Source organism: Poeciliopsis prolifica, unplaced genomic scaffold (assembly GCF_027474105.1).
Source record: "Poeciliopsis prolifica strain line A6 unplaced genomic scaffold, Auburn_PproV2 SCAFFOLD057, whole genome shotgun sequence".
Classification (NCBI taxonomy): domain Eukaryota; kingdom Metazoa; phylum Chordata; class Actinopteri; order Cyprinodontiformes; family Poeciliidae; genus Poeciliopsis; species Poeciliopsis prolifica.
The window spans coordinates 1,631,886-1,644,507 of NW_026562432.1; positions in this window are offsets into that span (position 1 = coordinate 1,631,886).

The following is a 12,622-nucleotide window of genomic DNA, read 5'->3' on the forward strand; positions in this document are numbered from 1 at the left end:
AATAATTTTGGTAATCCTAAAGAAAATCTAAAACAAAATAAATAAGTTTGATCTGATAGAGAAGAGGTGAGCATGTCTGTGTGTTTGATGCGTTCCTGCTGCGGTTGTGACGAGGCACACGGTGGAACAGCACTGTTGTTGCTTGCAGCTGTGTCTTTACTCACATTTAGTCCCATGACTCATGTTTCCGGCACACAATCACACATAAAACAGACGCAGTTCATTACTAGCTGGTGCAGCTTATGGCTCGCAGTAAATGTTTGAATGAGGTCCAGCTGAGACACCTGTCTGCTGATAGACACTTGCTCTAAATAAAAACAAGTCCTGGGTTCTCTCTAATGCCTACACTTCATCATCTTTTAACTATGAAGTCAAAAGAAGATGCAGAAGGCAGGTAACTGTCATGACTGCAGACATACTGAGAGCCAATACAGACTTTATGAAACTGGGTTGTGTGAAAAACATGGATGCAATCGATGCTTTAGAAACTAAACGTTTGTGGAGTGTATTGTTCCTGAAGTAAAATCTCTCGTTTGTATATTTCTGTTCTTTCTTTGTCTTTCTTTTCTTTTTCAATAAGCTCAGCTGTCATCATTGTGAAAGTTGCTTCATAACAGACATATGATGTCCTCAGCATAAATAAGAAAAACTGTTTAAGCATTTGAAAATCAAAATAATAATTAATATTAACATAATATTAATTCTAAAACTATGAGGAAAACTGACATTTTAAACTTATGATATTAAAATGTATTGTAAGTCTAATTTTTTTAGGGGTGAAAAAGATCTGAGAGGGACTGCTGAAATACTGTGAAAAAGTCAGAGGCTTGGAGTGTGAACATAGCCCAAAGTGCTTAGAAAAACCTCTGATTATATTAATCAGATTTGTGCTACGAAGACTACCATAAAAATATGCCCAGAGTCATATCTGGCCAATCAGTTTGTGATATTTTTGCCAGCATCCTGATCGAAGCTTGAGACTTTCATTTGCTCGTTTTTGCAGTTTTCTTTCTTCTTAAAATAATGTTTTATGAAACATCCTCTCCTATGTGTACAAATTGGCAAACATAAATTGCAATCAATTTGTTGAATAGTATTCTAAAGTAAAGATTAATTCTGAAAGGAAGGTGAAGGTGCAGCACCTTAAAACCAGACAGTCAACCGTTAAATTTCTCTTCTCTTCTCTTCTCTTCTCTTCTCTTCTCTTCTCTTCTCTTCTCTTCTCTTCTCTTCTCTTCTTCTCTCTCACTGTGCCATCCTTCTGTTCTTGTTATTCTTGTTCTTGTTACCTCATGTTTCAACATGAGGTAATACTGTAGAAACATCTGTGCCACAAATCGTTTCAGTGTGTCTTCATGCAACCTTTGGCAGACATCACCACAGAGAGATGTTTCAGACACTCCTGATGCTTATAAACCGCTGTGAGGACAGAGGTGCAGCCTGGGGCCAAACCTCACTCAGACACAGCTGGATGGGCCCCAGGCCTTCGCTGTGCTGCTGCAAACACCGGGACTTTTTCATAAAGGTATAAAAGTGGTGAGGTCACCTGACACCTTTGATCAGAGTGAGTTTACTGAACCCACTGTGAGTTAAGGAGGTGCCCGCACCAATGATCAGTTTCCTGGTTTACTTCCGTGCCCGGCCTAAAATGAAAATGACGTTGGATGCTGAAACATATGAAGGTGGTGAACAAATGTCAAGAAGGACAAAGTGTGAGACACCATGTGGCTGACAGAGGATATAAGACAGTGTGAAAGCACCTCAAATCACAGCAGTAGCTGCGTTTCTATTAAATGTGCGAAAACCTTTTAATTATTTCACTAATGTCGAAAAAACACAATTTTGCAATTGCTGTGTTTTATTTCGTAAAAAGAGAAATTCAAACAAATGAGTTTATAAGTCATTAAAATTATGGCAGTGACAGATGTAAACAGTTACATAACACATTCATAACTCAGCATATTTTTACACATTGACTTTAATGTATAATTATGAGACTGTTGTAAATTCTCAAAAACATGTATTTCAGTATTTAACACTATTATTGATTAAAACTTAGGCACTGAAGTCACAAAAGTAAAGCTTTTCTTGTAGCAAACATAACGATGAAGAGAGACAGTTGCATTTTACTAGATGTATTGTAAATATCTATTAAAATGTTTTGGATAGTTATTATGTTTTGCATATCTACAAAATATGTGAGAATGGATTGGTGAAAACTGCTGAAGTTTTTACTTTTTTTTTTTTCCTGGGAGAATATTTTGACCTACTTTCTAAAACAGCTGATTTCAGAAAAACCAAGCGCCAGACTTCCCACAACCCATTGTGTTATGAACCTTTGACCTTTGCAGACCCAGGAGAGATGAGACGGAATCGCAGCTGGGGGCATATTCACAACTTCACTCTGCTTCACAGATTTCTCATTTAAAACTCATTTGTTTTATTCACTTTTAAGATGAAAATCTGTTGGCTTTCCTTCAGGCACGTCTTGTGAATTTGCACGTTAGGATCGATGTGACTCGAATAAGCCGGCATCGTGTGCAGAAAACTTCACTGCCTTAAGGGATCCAGAGTGAGCAGATCTACCTGATCATCACACTGATCATGATCTCCTCGCTGACGTCTTGTGTTTACGCCGTCTTTGGTGGACGCGTTTCAAAGTGCATTCTTACAAAAACATTCCTGTGTTACGATAAAGCTATTATCCCAATCATTGGGGGGAAAACTCATAAAAGTGATGGCATGTAATAAACTTAATAAGGAAAACATCACAGGGGACGGATATCAACACAAGCCTCTGAGTTTGAGTGGAGGTTATTGCAGAGTTTGTGTCTGAGTCGAGTCTTCACAGCAGTGCTGGGGTTGGGGAGGAAAACATTTTTTGTAGGCAAATTTCAAAGCATCACAACATAAACCTCATGTAGGGGATTTTTATTATATACCTTTAACCAGTCAGAATGGCAAAAGGCAGTCATGGATTGTTTTGGAACAGCTTTTGATTTTAGTACATGTGATTATTCAAGCTGCACATTCAAAGAATGGCCTTTTGCAGTTCTTTAAAATCCATAAAATGTTTCGAAAATTTGCTGTGCATAATAATTTGGAACAGTGCATTCTGAGTTTTTATTTGTGAAAAAAATACTGTTCTCATGGGGAGCTTTGTTCAATAAACTTTGATTTATACTGTAATAGTTCATGACTTGAAAATTATACTGACCATCGTTTGCATTGACCATTTATGAAAATCTGAGAAAAAATCACTTGCACAATCATTTGGAACATGGTGTATTTCTGTGATCTTGACCTTTGAAATTCATTGAACACAAAACTAGTGCACACTGCAGAACGGGCTGGTACACATCTTGGCCAGTCTGCCTCCCAACTGTTGGTTGTGTGTGTAAAAACTGTTTATTGCAGGTTTATGGCAGCTGGCACTTACTAAAGCTACAAACACACAGACACATACGCACTTAGCATCTGGATGCAATATTCTCCAAACATTCTGCCGTCATGTACAACACCTGTCAGGGTGTTGTACATGACAACCACACCTAAGCACACAACGTCTGCGTGAAACTAAAGAGGAATCATGTGGAGCTTGTGGCACCGAGCAATGCAGTGTTAGAGGGACCAACCGCTGTGGGTGGGAGTGGGAGTGGAGGCTTGTTTTCCAGCAGCTCCAGAGATGCAGGTTCAGAAGGAGCAGCAGAAAATTAAACAAGCCAGCAGACAGACAGCAGACAGAAAAATGAGAAAAATGAGAAAAAAATGAGAAGGGATGCTTTAGCTGAATTTATTTTCTGTGAAACAAAACTAAAACTATGTAGCTAAAAGCAGTAGACACATTACTTTGTTTTTTGACAATTAGGATTACCACAATTATTATTTGCAAAATGCAGAATAGTTTTTCCTTAAATTCATGACTCCATATGTTTTATTAGTAGTTGGTCTAACTCAACAGATCTGAGTCAACATTCAGGTTAAAAACAACATATCCGATGTATTGACAATTTTGATGATTGCATAGCAAACAAACTGTAATGTTTGTTTGCTGAATTAATGCTGTTTTATAACTTTTTATGTGTGTGTTTTAATGATGTAAAGCACTTGTTGCTGAAATGTGCTGTACAAAGAAACCTGGTTGATTGATTGAGATCCCAGCATCCATCTTCAAACTAGAGATGGATGCAGCAGCTCAAATCTTGACGTTGTTCCAAAGCTCTTCCTGATATTATGAGGATTTTTTTTTTTGTTTTGTTTTGTAAGTCTGAAATTTGTGCCTGATCTTCAAATATCAGGTTCCCCCTTTAGCCAATCTTTGTATTGGACAGATGGACAACCAGCTCAGGTGAGTCACAGTCTCAGAAGGTTGGACATGACACCAAACAGATGACCTTTGCTGGTCTGAATGCTACACTATCTTCATCTAATGGCCTTTTGCACAGCACTTCTTTGCTCAGACGTGAAAGTGATATTGATCTTTTCCTCGAAGTAAAAAAAACCCAAAGATGCGTATTGATCCAAACCTTCCCTCTATGAGCGCGCTGCAGCGCAATAAAGCTCTCCCAGTCAAACTACCTGTAGATGCTGCATTCAACATTTTGACAGAAACGCCCCATTACTTGCAGACAGATGGACACTCCACAAACTAAACACACCCGTGGGAATGAGGTTGAGCCATCAAGTGCTGTTCTAGTCATTTGACATTCAGCATTACTTCACATCTGCTGCTGCACAGGATTGCTGCGAGGCAGAATAAGGAATATGTACTGCTCTCTCAGCAGAAATAGATCAGAAGTGCCAACATCCTGTTTTTAACGAGAAGCCGTTGCTTTGAGGGAACTCGGTTCTATTTGGAGAAATATTATTCTGAGCAGCATTAGATTAGCAGTGGCGTCGGAATTATTTGTCCAAACTCGTTTGTTTTGTGACGATAAGGCCAAATTAATTTGGGAAGTGTATTACCATGTGCAGCTGAGTCTAATGAGCTGCTAATCAATTCGCATGACTGGATTAGGAACAGTTTCTTCTTCCTCCACTGTCAGACGCTGATGGAAGAAGAACTTTCTCAGCTCTCGCCTCTGGATGCTTGCTCTCATTCTAACACTTTTTCATCTCGTTTTGTGGTAGCATCACTTCTTGGTTCGTTTCATCTCCCCCCATCACTCCCACTCGTTCACTGCCTGCTCAGGCTTCGTTCTGGCTGCTTCATCAGATCCTGCCCACTGGCCCGCAGGATTCCTCTGATGGGATCCTCCAAGTTAACAGATGACCTCTCGCTTGCTGTCTGTGTGAGAGAGACTAGATTTACTGAAAAGGTTCAATTTCAGCAACAGCAGGTTTAAGTGTTCACTGACACAAGTCGATGAATTCAGCCGGGCCACACACTGAGAGCAAAGAGACTGGTAGAAAACTTTAAATCCCAGAATGCACTGCATTTACACCTTTTCAGTTTCTAAGAGGCAGCCTTCTTTTTTGTAGCCACCAAGGGCAGCAAAGGTGAGGGAGGATATCTTTCTTCTTTGAAGAGATGCTGGCTATGTATTTAGTCTACAGTTTTGGGTAATTGGTGATTTTATTCCAGCCAAAAATGAGCTTGAACAAGCTTGAACTGGCCGTCATCTGTGGGGAAGCAGCATCAGAGCCAGGGACCAAAAACGGTTCAACAGCCTGATAAATGCGGCTGGTTCTGTTCTGGGGAAAACTGTGGAAACTCTGGAGATGATTATGCAAAGACGGAGTCTTCATAGGATCAAGAAAATGATCCTATGCCTTCATGAGAATGCCTTGGACAGGCAGAGCATCTTCAGGCAGAGGCTTTTCAGATTCAGTGCAGTACAGACTGCTTCAGGAGATCTTTCCTGCCAAAAGCCATCCTCAGTAACTCTTTGAATCAAAATTAATGAGTTATAACATTTAATTTCCCTTTGAGATTAATGAAGTATTTTTGAATCTGAAGTTCTTCAGAAAGAGGCAAATTGGTTCTCATGGACCAGAGTCCTGCAGCTTCTCTAGGTGTCCCTGGTCCGACGCGCTTGAATTCAGTGGTGAAACTGCCTCACTAGCACACAGTCCAGCTCTACAAAGCACCGCTAATTAACTTATATTGGACCATAAAACACAGCAACAAACTTCTGACCAATCAAACCACAAACCACAGAGTCCTCTGAGTGAAGCTGTTCAATGTGGGCCTGGTGTCAACAAAGGAGGAAGACGACTCCATGAGTACAAGATGATGCAATATTTGTCACCTAAGAGCTAATTTCCACACTCCAAATAAAGTATAGGAGAGTCTCCAGATTGCATGCTGGGTAAAAATTAAATAAGACAGCACTGTAAGTACAACTCTGGAGTTATCCTCTGTGGCAGGGAATGTGTTTGTGCTGCTTTGACTCACGAAGGAATGCAGGCAGATACCGAGCGAGCAACCAATGCTGTTATGACCACTAACTTACCTCCCTGGGGTCATGCAGACACACCTACACACACACACACACACCCAGACACCCAGTAGTGGGGTGGATTTATGAGGCTATTTATCGTGCCAGTCAGCTGTCTGTTACATCTTCATCTATTCTTATCATGCAGCTGCGTCGGTGCGGATTAAACTGCTTCCTGGGCGACGCATGGCATAGGAAAATCTGAGATGGTAAAAGCTCCATGTAATGGAAGTGCAGCAGCAAGAAGGTGTCCAGCTGGAGAAAATCCAGGGGGAAATTGCTTCTGTTGAGTTTCCTGAGGGGACAGTCGGCGGTACAAGCAGCATATTTCTCCGTCTGGTTCGCGACCTTTGCCGTGTGGCGTCTTATTTGCTGCCTGAATTCACAATACGGAGCAGAGAGGCAGCAATCAGCCAAAAATAGAGCTTCCACACCGCCTGTCTGATGTAGCCGGTGTGGCAGGATGAGGTGTGTAAGGTGAAAGGTTTTCTCAGTACATTTTCATCTTAATAGGCTTTTCCTCCGTCAGCAAGCACAACTCTGCAAAAACACAAAATCCTACCAAGTATTTCTGGTCCACTTTCAAAATGCAAATATCCTAATAGACTTGACATAAAACAAAACTAACTCAAACTTTTCAGTAAGATAGAAATGTTTGTTTTCAGTTGTTTAAGTCAAATATGGCTTAAAAGAAATGTAACTTTGTTGAGTTAATGCCTTGAATTTGGGTTTCTGTTTCTTTAAAAACTCCTGCTCTTTCTGAAACTCCGTCTTAAGGAAGTCATCACAACATGGCTCCTCAAGACGCAGCTCTGAGGAGGAGCTGCACCTGGAAGGCGGAGCTAAGTCCATCCAGGTGTTTTACACAACTGAATGGTTGCTATGGAGATTAAAGGACTTCCCAAACTTGCATGATGAATCAAGGAGACACTGCAGGTCTGTTTTTGATAAGGGAATAATATTATAGCACGATGTAAAGCTCAAGAAAGTGGATTTTAATTAATACTAACTCAGATTAATTCACATGATGTGTTGCCATGTTATTAGTGAAATAATCGACCAGTGAACTTTTTCTTCAGTATTACTGAATTATTGACTTCAAAAGCTTCTAGATCTTGCTGAAAAGTTACTTGTAAGTTATGTTTTTCTTATTTCAAGTGCACTGAGATATTTACACTAGAAACTAGATCAAAAATACTTGGTAAAATTTAGTATCTTTTGTAGGGAAGCTGCACTTGAGGTTAGTGTTGTCAGAATATGTAAACAATGTCACATTTAAAATGAGCATACGAGTCAAGAATGTTAAAATGAGGCACATAACAAACTGAGATCTCTAGAGATAGAATTAACTAAAGGCCAAGTTCTCCATCTGTCCTGTCATCAGGGTAATTACAGCACAGCCAGTGACCCGGAGGACAAAAGATATTGTGTGCTTCACACAATGCTGAGTGTGGGTGTCTGTATGTTTTTGTTCCTTTGAGTTGAAGCGATGTTTTGCCCCCCACTGAGTACTAGTCAGGTTTATCAAACATAATGTACGTACGTAGAGAGACTCGCCGGCACCTTTCTGCCTCGGCTGCGCAGCCTGGGAGCTTCTGGAAGACGCTCTTGTCAGAGCGAAGAATCCTCCCGATGAATAATTCTGTCTCATTTTTCCCAAAGTAACCCTCGCTGACAAACGCGAGCTGCAGGGAAAAAAACTCTGCGTCTTTTCCCTCCCTTTGAATGAGCTTCCAAAGAGACAATCCCGATGCTGCGCACTCTCAGGTTCTTTTTGGAGACATAGCTGTTAAACATCATTTGCGTGGCTCAGGCACTTATAGGAGAAATAACGAAGGTGTTTCAAACACAAGCTGACAAACATGATGTTCCAAAAATAGTTGGATCAGCTTTAAGGCAACTGGAGGAGGAGATGGAGGAAAACTGAACTTTAGGGATTGTTTTTATGTTCTCTGCAGTTTCCTCTCAACAAGCTTTTATCATAGTTTTTATTGTTCTATGTAAGAATATAAAAAGTGACATGGTCACATGTGGATAGAACTCTATCAAAATAAAAAGTAAAGACAAAAACTCAACTGGTCGTCGCCTTCTTACGCAGTTCCACTCGGTTATCATTTCCCTTTCATCAGTCATTTCTCCCATGTTGCTCGATTTCTCAGGCTAATTAGCCAATAAGCAAACAGAAGGAAGAGTCATGAACGATGGCATCGGTTTTGTTCGAAGTTGTTTGGAGCTGTTTTTATAAGGCTATTACTATCACTGCACAACCTATATTTTAAAAGAAAGTCTGTGAATATTATGCATTTGTCTTTCAAAATAAATTCTTTGTCAAGATCAGGTTATTAATTTTCTTTCACAGCTCGATTTTCGTTTCTCTCTCAGTCCTCGACTATATAAGAATATCAACAAGTCGACTGTCTTGGTCATTTTGTTTGCCTGCTGCATTTTACACCAGCGGGTCAAACATTGCACATGCACAGCTGCCCTTTTTTATTCAGTTACCTGTTGTAGAAAAGGCATTTTAGAAACACCTGAGCACCACTGCTGGGTGCGTCTGGCACAGTGTCATGTTTGAATGTGAAGAGAATCCTGCAGAAACAGCTCAGCCTCCGTCCCTCCTCTCTGCACGCAGGGAAATGTGGGAGGTGTGTTTAGTACACCCTGCCTGGCAGTAAAGACAGATATTTGGGACCCAGTCCTCACCGCACTTTCTCCAGTCAAAGCAAAACAAACACATCCATGGGAGGGGAAGCAGGAAGGAGGAGAACAGGATGATTTGTGGGGAAATTGGCAGCTTGGTCCTGACCTAATGCTCTGAGCTTTCAGATGTGATAGTCCTGTGTGTTTTATGGTCCCAGTCAGTAAACAATAGTCGATGTTTATTTTGGTAAAGTGAAAAAAGGGCCAATGAAGAGTGAAAGTGCTGGAAACATCTAACTAGCCAAGGCGGAGAGTCATGTGCAAATGTAAGAGTGCAAGATATCAGGAGGTAATGTACATGTCAGAAAAAGTAGTCGCATCACGTCTGTAATCAAAGTTTTGCTTCATTTAGTGGTGGGACTTGATATGAATTTTCAGTGGAATTAATTGTAACATTTTCAATTCAAAAACCTTTTTTGCTGCTTAATTATTGAATAAGTGAACATATGAGCTCAACAACAAATCAATCAAATCAAGTTTATGTGTGGAGCACATTTAAGCAACAAGGCAGTTCAAATACTTTGCATCATAAAACCATAAAAAATATTAAGTCATAGAACACACTCATCAACTGATAAAGATATCTATTGTTTTTATTTAGACTCTTCAATTGTCATATAGGAGCAAAGTGTTATTCTGTCATTCTGCTTTCTAATCAGTCATGGATCTTCTTTATGGACGCTAACATTAGCATTGGGAACATCTGTGCTGCTGCTACATGTTTAGCATTAAGGTGCTATTTTAGGCTTCAATAGCTTATCCAATAGGCTAACTCCTTTTAGGACAACTTTAACACAACAATAGTCTCTTCCAGTGTCCAATCAGGTCGTTTAATGATGAACCAACAGCGAAACAGGAGAAGCAGTTCTGCGCGTACCAGAAACGTGCAAATCCAACGGCAGTTTCAGCCAGAACCATCACATGTTGTTGCTAAAATGTTTAACTAATCAGAATCTTTGTAAGTCGTTAATCAAAATTAATGTCTTAAAGTTCTGACCCGGTGTCAGTAAAAATATGTTAAAAAAGAAAATATTTGAATTTCTTAAAGGACCTACAAGTGCACTCCTGAAAACTGTACGTGTATTCCTTAAAAGCTAAAAGCATTGAAATGGGGCTCAGTTTAAAAATTTGCACATAAATTTGTGATAAATCATTAGATGAAACAGTTTTTTATTAAGTAAGTGAACCATTCCCATCACTCTGCACTTTTGTGCCAGTCTGAACAGAGCACCACACAAAGTTCCTTCAGAATGTCCCATAGGAAGTATTAGTTAACCCACATCCTCCCATCGCACCAACCAGGATGTGAGTCACTGTAACCATAGAGACAGGGAGCGCAAAAGACTGCACTCCCTGCTCAGACACATGAGTGCTGTATCTCATGCAAGCACAGCAATTTTTGAATCAAAAGTAGCAGGTTTATATTATTCATTTATTGACTTTGTTTAACAAGGATAAATCTGCTAAACAAGCTACTTTAATTATCTGCAAACACCAGAAACATGTTCCACCTCGATGCTTCCACATCCGCTAACTACCACAAAGTCTTCTGGGAAAATCCTGGAAGCAAGAGCAAAATGAGAGGGAGGCATTAACTGCATCCTGCAGGAATCTGATAAGCAAATAACTCTAATTAGATTAACCCACCATTCAGAGTAAACCACAAACTTCCGTGTCTTTTGTTGGATTTTGTTGGATGGACCAACGCATCTCAGTTTATAATTGTAAAATTTAAAAATTGACACTTTTTTCAAAATGGAAAAACTGAAAAGACGGTTCTATTCGGGGTTTTGGGTCGATATGTTCCAGAAGCAGCTTTTGATACCATCACAGCTGTTTCCACTAACATTACACATTTAGATGCTGAAATTTTGTTAAAATAGATCAAGCTCAGTTTTCCCCTCTTTCCGCATGTTCTCAATCCAAACTTTAACTAGGCCACTGTAACACATAAATACTGAACTACTCCTATACAGGGAGATGTTCCTCTGCTGCACATAAAAGTCTTTTCCAGCCTCCAGTAGATTTTTGTCCAGGATTGAAAAGTTTTTAGTGCCCACTATTTTCCCACTGAGCTCTGGGCTTCCTGCCTCTGCTGGAATGATGCTGCCACCACCAGGTCTGTGCTTTGAGATGCTGTGAACCTCTTAGTGATTTATTTTCCATAAATATTTTTTTCCATCAGTAACTGATTAGCAGTTGGTGCAGCTATAAGTCCTCCTGAAGAAGTTCAACCTATGTTGCATCAGGTCTTCTGTGTAAACCTCCTGAGGTTCTGAGTCGTTGTTCTTACCTGCTCTGTGTCCCTCTGGACTGCTCTGTGTCCCTCTGGACAGGTTTGGCTTTGTGTCAGAAGACTGAACCATCCATCTTCAGTCTACTTCCACATTTAAAGAAGTAGCTTCTTCTGTCCGCAAAGTGTTATTTTGACTTGTACATAATGTTGACTCTGAAGAAATTAACCCTTGACACACTGTAGACTGTTGTTAGAATTTTGTTCCAAGCTACCATGTTGCTTAGGGTGTTTTCACAATTTCTAGTCCTGTAGACTCGGTTCATCTGAAGAAAACACTGAATGCAACTTCCATCTTCACAAGATGTAAACAAACATGGAGTAGCACCAGATTTTACCACTTGTAGGATTTCAGTTTTGCCTTTGTCAAAAGACTACGAGTCATTTCTCCTTCTAGCAGTGGACACTAGCATTTGATTATAGGTTCTATTTACCCAGAATTCCCTGTGCTTTAGTCCACATCTTGCGTTTGAAGCATTCTATGATCTACTTGCATTCACATAAGCATTTGAACAGCGACATAGTTCACTTCAACCAAGCAGAGTTCTAGGGTTTTAGGCAGACCAGAGTTCACTTTCAAGGCAAACTAACTTGAGTTTGATTGAAGTGAATTAAACAGGTATGTTGAATGTTTAAGCTATTTTCAAATTAACAATCTCTACTGCATTTGGAACCTATCTGACAGCAAATAAAATCTGCTTTTATATAATTGTAAGTTCAGCCTTAATTTACAGGCCTGTTATCTCAATCAATTCAGTAATGACTTTTAAGAGACGTCTCACCATCATGCTGGAAACCAGGTCGACTAGACCTAACAGATGCTTCTGAAAAATATTCAGTATTACAAAAATAATAATAAAAACGAAGTGCTGGAGTTAGTCAGAGTTTGTCTGTGTTTCAAAGTTTCTGCAGCACCAGTGAGGTTAGGGTTAGAGACAGTAATTCTGTTCTATGGACGATCATCATGTCACTCCACTTAATTCCTGCAACACACTCATTTCCTTTGATTCCTCTAGATTGATCTGTATCTCCAGCGTAGGTTATGTTCCTGTAATTACTCCCTCCCACTTCATCAGACAATAAACACGAGTCGTTTTGCATTTCATCTTTATCCCTCTGTGTCTCTCATCCCCGTTTATGGTAATTACAGGTCTCCATCAGATTGAGCCTGCCTACCCTTCTGGAGCGC